At 46.0% G+C, this 8748-nt stretch overlaps 1 pseudogene; it reads left to right on the plus strand.

Annotated features, from left to right (window-relative positions):
• LOC141726816 (protein patched homolog 1-like) overlaps positions 1 to 8488 on the plus strand; it is a 162844-nt pseudogene extending 154356 nt beyond the window's left edge.
• Positions 8489 to 8748: the final 260 nt, after the last annotated feature.

The raw sequence follows: 8748 nt of genomic DNA on the forward strand, positions 1-8748 counted from the left end.
CCTTCCTAAAATTAAAGGAAGCACTGGCAACTGCTCCAGCATTAGGGTTACCCGATCTGTCTAAGGATTTTCAGCTGTTTGTACATGAAAGGCTGCACCTAGCACTAGGAGTCCTGACCCAACGTCTGGGAAGCTGGAAAAGCCCGGTGGGCTACTTCTCCAAACAACTTGACAACATAAGTGCCCGGTGGCCCCCATGTCTGCGGGCAGTCGCAGCTACTGTGATCCTGATACAAGAAGCCAGGAAACTTACTATGGGAAGGCACATAGATGTCTATTTACCACACATGGTAACCACTGTCTTAGAACAAAAGGGGGGCCATTGGCTATCTCCCAGCAGGATGATGAAATTCCAAGTAGTCCTGACTGAGCAGGATGATGTCACATTAAAAACAACTAACCTTTTGAATCCAGCTTTGTTCCTAGGTACCACAACTGAAGAAGGCCCATTAGAACACAACTGTGTAGAAGTAATAGAGTACACCTATTCAGCAAGAGAAGACCTGAAAGACATCCCACTAGAGCAGCCAGAGTGGGAGCTGTTTACAGATGGGAGCAGCTTCGTGGAAAACGGAACCAGATACGCTGGATATGCGGTAACAACAGTCAATACAGTAGTGGAGGCAAAGGCATTACCACCAAATACATCTGCCCAGAAGGCAGAACTGGTTGCTTTAACCAGGGCACTAGAATTAAGTGAAGGGAAAAGGTAAATATCTGGACTGACTCAAAATATGCTTTTGGAGTGGTGCATGTACACGGAGCACTGTGGAAAGAAAGAGGACTGTTATCTTCTCGGGGTACGCATATTAAACATCAGGATGCAGTCCTGCAATTGATAAAGGCAGTACAAAAACCTGAACAAGTGGCAATCATAAACTGCAAAGCACACCAATCAGGAAACTCCAAAATCTGTGAGGGAAAACGAAAGGCAGACTGGGCAGCCCGACAGGCTGCTTGAGAGGTACAAACAAAAATGGCATTGATACCTTTGAAGCTTAATGTATCCCAATTCAATTTACCTCCAAAACCAAAATATTCAGTAGAAGATGAGAGACTGGCATGTTTGCTAAATGCACAAAAGAATTCAGAGGGATGGTATGTGACTGCACAAGGACAATTAGTGGTACCCCCCTTGATAATGAGAGAAGTTCTACAAATTAAACATAACTAATGTCACTGGGGTGCAGAGGCATTGGTAAAATTGCTAAAGCAGAGTTTAATTTCAGTAAGGATGTTAACAATGGCAAAATCAGTAACGTCAAAATGTGATATCTGCTTGAAAAAGAACCCAGTGGCCAGGCGACAGGCACAGCTAGGAAGAATTCGGATAGGAATAGAGCCAGGAGACTATTGGCAGGTAGATTTTGTAGAACTACCAAGAACTCGAGGATACAAATACCTGTTAGTGAGAGTTGACACATTCTCTGGGTGGCCAGAAGTCCTTCCCTGTCGCACAAACCAAGCAAAGGAAACAGTTAAGAGGTTACTACAGGAGATAATTCCCAGATTCGGGGTACCCCTAGGGGTATCATCAGATAGGGGACCCCATTTCATAGCTACAGTAGTAAGAGAGGTAAATAGATTGCTGGGGATAACTTGGGACCTCCATACACCGTGGAGACCCCAGTCAAGTGGACAAGTAGAGAGGATGAATCAGACACTAAAAAGGCAAATCAGTAAAATATGCCAAGAAGCCAAATTGCAGTGGCCCCAGGCTTTGCCAATAGCACTGTTAAGCATTCGGATAAAGCCTAGGAGTGGGATGTCAGTCAGTCCTTATGAGATATTGTATGGGAAACCATATGAATCTCCTGAGCCTAACCCTAATGTACACGTCACAGGAAAGCAGGAAGTATATTATTATGTTCTGTCTCTTGGGAAAACTCTAGCTCGGCTCCGGAGTATCCTCGTGTGGAATAGACCACTGACTCTCGAGAACCTAGTTTATAACATACATCCAGGAGACGAGGTGTACATCAAGAACTGGAACGAGGAACCGCTGAAAGAAAAGTGGAGTGGACCCCATCAGGTACTACTGACCACCTTTACAGCAGTCAAAGTAGCCGGCGTGGACCCCTGGATTCACTGTACCCGAGTGAAGAAAGTCCATCCTGGATCACAGACTGTATAAACTCTGGAAAGAACAAAGGCTGCAGATAAGACGTGTTTAATTGCTTTCAGAATACTATCAGTAATTGTGCTAACCTTATGGTTATTAATATCTTTGGGATGTGGAATGCAAAATGATCAACTAACCACTCTTCATTCTAGAATGAAGAGAGAGGTACAAATGGAAACACAGGTGATAAAGGTTTCTAATGCAGTTTGGGCTGAGAATGTAATGATTGGATTAGTCAAAGATTTTGCCAAAATGCAAAACACCAGCCGAATAACTGCCTGTCTGCCAATACCAAAGGCAGCAGGAGACCCAGTAAATTGGGGAATCATAACATCAAAACTACCTGAAATACAAAAGAACAAAACAATTACATGTAAACAGGTACCCAAATTGAGGCAAGTTACAGAAACCACTCTGGTATGGGAATGTGAGGCCAAGGATAGGAAAGATCAGATAGAACCTTGGGACAGTGTGTGATCTGTGAGTATTCTTCAAAGATTCCAACATATGGCAAGCACCCCTCGGTGTATTAAGTGGTGTCATGGTTTGAGCTTGGCACAGAGCCAGTGCCCCCATGAAAATGCTCTCACTTGGGTGTCTGCTGTGAGATGTGACCAGGAATAAGCAAAACAGGCTCCAGCTTAAACATAAAGAAAACTTTATTACCTAATCTACAGGAAAATAGGAAAAAACTATAAGGAAATAAAAAAAAATTGAAAACCTTACAAAAACACTTTCTTCTTCTTCACTACTAGAATTTCTTAATCTGATACATTCTCTAAAATCACTAACTGCTCAGCCTGGCATCACCCTTTAGAATACTCAAACTTCAGTCTATGAAGAGGAGAGGAGTTTTTCTTGTTTTATAGTTTTTCTCTGGAAACACACTGAAACTTCGTATGCTTCTAATGCCACTCGGCACCGCCCGGAAAAGTTCTTTGTCGCTTGTGACATCTTCCTTCTATGCTCAGTGCTCTCACCACTGCGCATGGACCAGAGCTGCTTTTAGGGTTGTCTTTTAAGGATGCCTTGTCTCACTCTAAAAAAGCACAGTCTCTGCTTTGGGACATCTGTGCCCCCCATATTTTTCCAACCCCCTGGGGCCGAGGGGTCTTCACAATGAGCTCTCTTGGTTCTGAGGCACTGCTTCTCCCCCAAGTGCAGTCTCTGTGTCACAGGAACAAACTGAGTTTATGGCTACACAAGAAAAGTCCAGCTAAAAGGCCACTCTAATCATCTCTCCCCACTCAGTCGTCTTTACATTCGTCGGGCTAGGTTTTTGTCTCATCTCTTATCTCTCTTCTTATTCAGCTCTGAGGAGGATCAGCATTTTTGCAAGGCCCCAATCATATAGGAAAGGGGTTAAAACTTCCAGTCTCTGTCTGTCTCAGAACGCTGATACTCTCACACACGCTGCTGCTGCGGCCGGCCGGGCTGCACCCTTCTCCCCCCTTTCTCTTCCTGGGCCGGCTACTATCACATTCAGACGCTGAATCTCTTCTTCTCTCCTTCCTGGGGGGGGGGAATGGTTGCTCGATGTTTCCTGGGGCTGCTCCTCCACCTTTCCATCTTCAAAGGCCTTCTCACTCCCATCTCTGTCCAGGCTCAGGCCTACCGAATGGCTGCCCCTCCCCCGCCCAGCAGGAGTGGCTGGACAGGGGAGAGAGATCTGACCTCTTCGCCTCGACGTCTCAAGAGGCCTCCTATTGGAATAAGAATCCCAATATAACCAGTTAGATGGTGCCTGGGCCAGTTCTGACCCTTGCTGCTGGGCCAAAGGCAGCACCGTGGTGTTTTACCCCAGAGATACCTTGGCTGCTGGAGAGTGCAGCGGGGCACAGGCACAAGTCCAGGCTTGTCAGGACTCCGTTTACCTCAGGAGAGAGAGCTTCTGGCGATTGGTGAAGATAAGAAAGGGAGGATTCTGCTGGAGGGTTGCCAGATGTTTATTCCATGGTTACAGAGATGTCTGCACCGGGCAACTGCTGCTAACAGAATAGAGGCCGCATGGTCTCACTAACCTTTTAAGCTCAGGGCAGGGGAAGGGGAGGGGACAGGTGAGCCACCAACCAGGTGAAGGGGCAGGGTCTCAAGGGACTAGGGACACCTATACGGGCCAATGTCCCCCAGGCCTGAGGGACCAATCACACGACGCATTGCTGGTATGTTAGCCTGATTGACAGGGCACACTCAGCAAGGGGCGAGGGGGAAGGGAGAAGGGATAGGCACACCTGGGAAGGGACCCGGAAGTTTAAAACAGGACATTGCAACACACCGCAATATCTCCCCCTAGTTTTGTTTAAAAAGAAGAGGACTGTGTTTATGGTGCAGAATGATTGCCAAACCATGGTTGGCAAATCGGTTCTTCTTCTACAGGAGGGTCAGTTGTTTTCCACTGAGGCCTCCAGGTCATCTACTGGAGCACTGAGGACTTCCAAATGGTAGACCTCAGGAGGGGGAGATGAGCTTGAGATTAACTTGAGAACCATGTGTTTGATTACTCCAAAAACAATGCTAAAAACTACAATAACTATAACTAAAATAAACAGCATAAAATTACAGTTTTCAGAATAGATCCCAACCAGCCCGAGAGTCCCCAGCCATTGAAAAGTCCATTTAGCCCGTTGTCAGTTTCTCTGTTGATGTCGGAGAGCCTTTGTCAAGGTAGTCCATATGTGGTTTGGGCTGCGGTAGGAGATCGCAGGTGGGATGATCACGAGTAGGACGAGAAGCAGGCTCGGTCTCATGGCGTCTCGAGGCTTCACACGAACAGTGGGATCTAAACTGGTACAAGGAACTTGACACAGACATATATTACAAGCTATTCCAGATAGGAGGCTTAAATGGAATTTCCTCCAGAGAATGCGTGTGGCGTTTTCTTCTCCAGGCAGCGTGAGCAACCTGGGGTGCTTCTGCAGATTTCTCTGAGACTTTGGGAACATAGGGCTTTACCCATTTGGAAGGAACCCACCTTAAACCAGAGGGGGTGGACACACAGGCGTATCCACGTCCCCAAGTAACCAATTTGTAAGGTCCCACCATTTTCCAAGTCTCAGGGTCCTTTACTAAAACAGGAGTTTTTTCTTTTATCAACCTGTGACTGCTCCCCCCAAAGTGGCGTAGGATGGGTGGGTTCAGGCTGTCAAAAGAACAATTCAGAAAATTGATTGTGAATAGTGCCCTGGATAACCGGATGTGGGGAGGTTCTACCTTCAGAACCTGTTGTTGCTGGTCCAGGACCCTTTTTATATCACGGTGAGTTCTTTCTACAATGGCTTGACCTGTAGGGGAGTAGGGGATGCCAGTTTTGTGCTCTACTCCCCATTGCTGCAGGAAGCTCCCGAATTCCTTGGATTTATAAGCAGGCCCATTATCAGTTTTCAGCTCCTTGGGGATGCCCATGAAAGAAAAAGCCTGTAAGAGGTGCTTAATAGCATCGATAGATGATTCTCCTGTGTGGGCAGAAGCATAGACCGCTCCAGAAAAGGTATCTACACTAACATGAACATATTTCTGCCGTCCAAAAGCCTGTATGTGTGTTACATCTGTTTGCCACAGTTCACAACTCTTCAGTCCCCTTGGGTTTGCTCCCGTACTCAATGTAGGGAGTGCATGTTGTTGGCAATTTGGGCACGTGGCCACAATCGCTTTGGCTTGTTCTCGAGTGATGTTAAACTGACGAACCAGGCCAGGTGCATTTTGGTGGAAAAGCTGGTGGCTGATTTTTGCCTGTTCAAAAACATTTGGGAGAGTGGCCATCACTGCAGGTGCAGCAAGAGCATCTGCCCTTCTGTTGCCTTCAGCGATAAACCCTGGCAAGTCAGTGTGTGACCTGACATGCATCACATAAAATGGTTGCTCTCGGTGAGTGACTAACTTTACCAGTTTGGAAAGCAATTCAAAAAGTGCAATGTTAGATACATCTTGCAGTATTGCTTGATCTGCTCTGGATACTACTCCTGCCACGTATGCAGAGTCTGTAATCAGATTAAATGGTTCTGAGAACCTTTCAAAAGCCCTAACAACCGCAGCCAATTCAGCAACCTCAGGTGAACCTTCCACCTCAGCAATGTCCGTCTCCCACTGCTGGGTTTGAGGATCCTTCCAAGTCATAACGGACTTGTGGGACCTCCCGGACGCATCTGTAAAGACAGTTAGAGCCCTTTTTAAAGGTCTCCTACTTAGAGCAGTTCTTAATTTTAAAGTAAATTGAACATCTTGTTCAAACAATTTGCAAGCGGGCCGTGCTACCGAAAATTGTCCTGAGTAGGAATCCAGAGCAAACTGCAACACTTCATTTTCTTGAAACAATTGTTCCAGTATTTTCATAGTATTTTGTCCTGATTTTAACTCAACTGGAATGTGAATGCACTTAAAATCACATCCTGCTAACTCCCTGATCCGGGTCCTTGCTTTCAGGATCAGTTCTGCTACCAGTTCCTGAGGCTTTGCCAGTCTCTTGGACCTTTTGTGACTGAGGAAAACCCATTCTATGATCAAGAGAGAGTCCCTCTGGTCCCGGTCCTTTTTTGGTGTGTCCTTTGCCTTAGGTGTTTGTTTTTCCTCCCACTGGAAAATAATTCCATGGAGGTGTGGCAACTTACCTAGGATGATAAATTTGAATGGCCGGTCCGGCCGACATCGGTGGGCCTGTCTTGTGGACATTGCAATCTGAACCTTTTCTAGAGCTTTCCGTGCCTCTGGGGTAATAGACCTAGGAGCACCTGGGTCCTCTCCCCCTTTCAATAAATTGAAAAGAGGGGCAAGGTCTTCATTAGTCAGACCAAGCCATGGTCTTACCCAATTCAAAGACCCACACAACTTGCGGACATCCGCAAGGGTCTTGATCTTTGGATTGATTTCTAGTTTTTGAGGAACAATGGTCCTATTTCCAATTTCTAATCCCAAATACTTTCAAGGTGGCATCTTTTTAATTTTCTTTTCCTGGAGCTCGAACCCTGCAACAATCAATGCATCGATCGTTAGGTCAAGCGCATGTGTGAGTAAATCATCATTGGGGGCACACACAAGGATATCATCCATATAATGATAGATGATGGCCTTCTCTGCGGCTGTACGCACTGGGGAAAGCAGGGAAGAGACATACCACTGGCAGATAGCTGGAGATACCTTTAATCCCTGAGGAAGAACGGTCCAATGGTACCTTTTCATAGGAGCTTCTAAATTGATAGAAGGGACTGAGAATGCCAAACGCGGTGCATCGTCAGGGTGCAATGGGATTTGGAAAAAACAATCTTTAATACCAATAACAGCTAATTTCCAATCTTGGGGAAGCATTGTTGGGGATGGCATACCAGGTTGGGGAGAACCCATATCTTCAATTACATTATTAATTTGTCTGAGGTCACAGAGGAGTCGCCACCTCTTTTTGTCAGCTTTTTGGATGACAAACACTGGAGAGTTCCATGGGGACATGGTCTCCACAATGTGGCCCTTTCTTAGTTGCTCTTGTACTAGTTCTTCAAGCACCTTTATTTTTTGTTTACTGAGTGGCCACTGTTTCACATCAACTGGTTCGTCTGTTTTCCACTTCAGTTTTTGGGTGGGGCTCTGCTTTTCAATGACTGCTGCACAAAAATGCTGTGCAGAGTCTGGAATATCAATTGTGACACCCCACTGGGCCATGAAATCTCTCCCTAACAAAGGTTCCGAATAATCTAACACAAATGGACGGATATTTGCCAATTGTCCGTTTGGACCCTCGAATTGAATAATGCTTTTGGATTGTTTTGCCAATTGCAGACTTCCTACACCTCGAAGGTGACCAGCAACATTTTGTAAAGGCCAGTGTGCTGGCCAGTCTTGCACTGGAATCACTGTGCAGTCTGCACCTGTGTCTACAAGCATCTCAATGCGTTTAGACTCCCCACCCCCACTGACATTGCACCACAATTTGGGTTTATCTGTCCCAATAACTTGGACCCGGGCGAATGTGGGCCCTTGTTTATCGACATTTTCAGGTAAAGATGGCACAGGGTAGCTTGAGCAACAATTTGTCCCTTGGGAAGAAACAGGGGTGGGTGGAAACAGTGCAGGCCGAGAACAAATTGCTTGGGATCTGATGTTGTCATTCCCGGAGCAATTTCGATCTCTTGTGGTGTGTTTTTGTCCCCAATGACGATGTACTTAAAACGAATTTGGTTCCAAGTACCCTTCTGTTCAGGATTTACAGAGACAATATGCCAGTCAGTGTCCTTCAGGTGGAGTGACTCTGTCAGCTGCAACCTGTAAGGCTCATTGACAGAAGATGCGGTTAATACAGAATCACTTAAATCATAACAAAGGTTATTTTGTTTCACTTTCAACAGTGGACTAGCAGACTTGGTCTTTGAAACACCTGCTTCACTTACACAAATGTTAATATTATCGCGCGCTTGATTTGTTTTGCTACCCTTATTCTCTTGGCCTGCTCTTTTTATGTCTGCACGCCTGGCAGGCTGGCGCTTTATTCTTCGTTTTTTTGTTGTTGACCCCCAGGGAGGGCTTGTAGTTCTCCTCCCCTGCCATTTCTAAATTCATCAAATTCCTTTTTCAGGGGGCACTGGTTACTCCAGTGCCCTAGCTTATTACAAATCAGGCATGGTTTAGTGGGCTCAACCATTGCT

Source organism: Zonotrichia albicollis, chromosome W, assembly GCF_047830755.1.
Source record: "Zonotrichia albicollis isolate bZonAlb1 chromosome W, bZonAlb1.hap1, whole genome shotgun sequence".
Taxonomy (NCBI): Eukaryota; Metazoa; Chordata; class Aves; order Passeriformes; family Passerellidae; genus Zonotrichia; species Zonotrichia albicollis.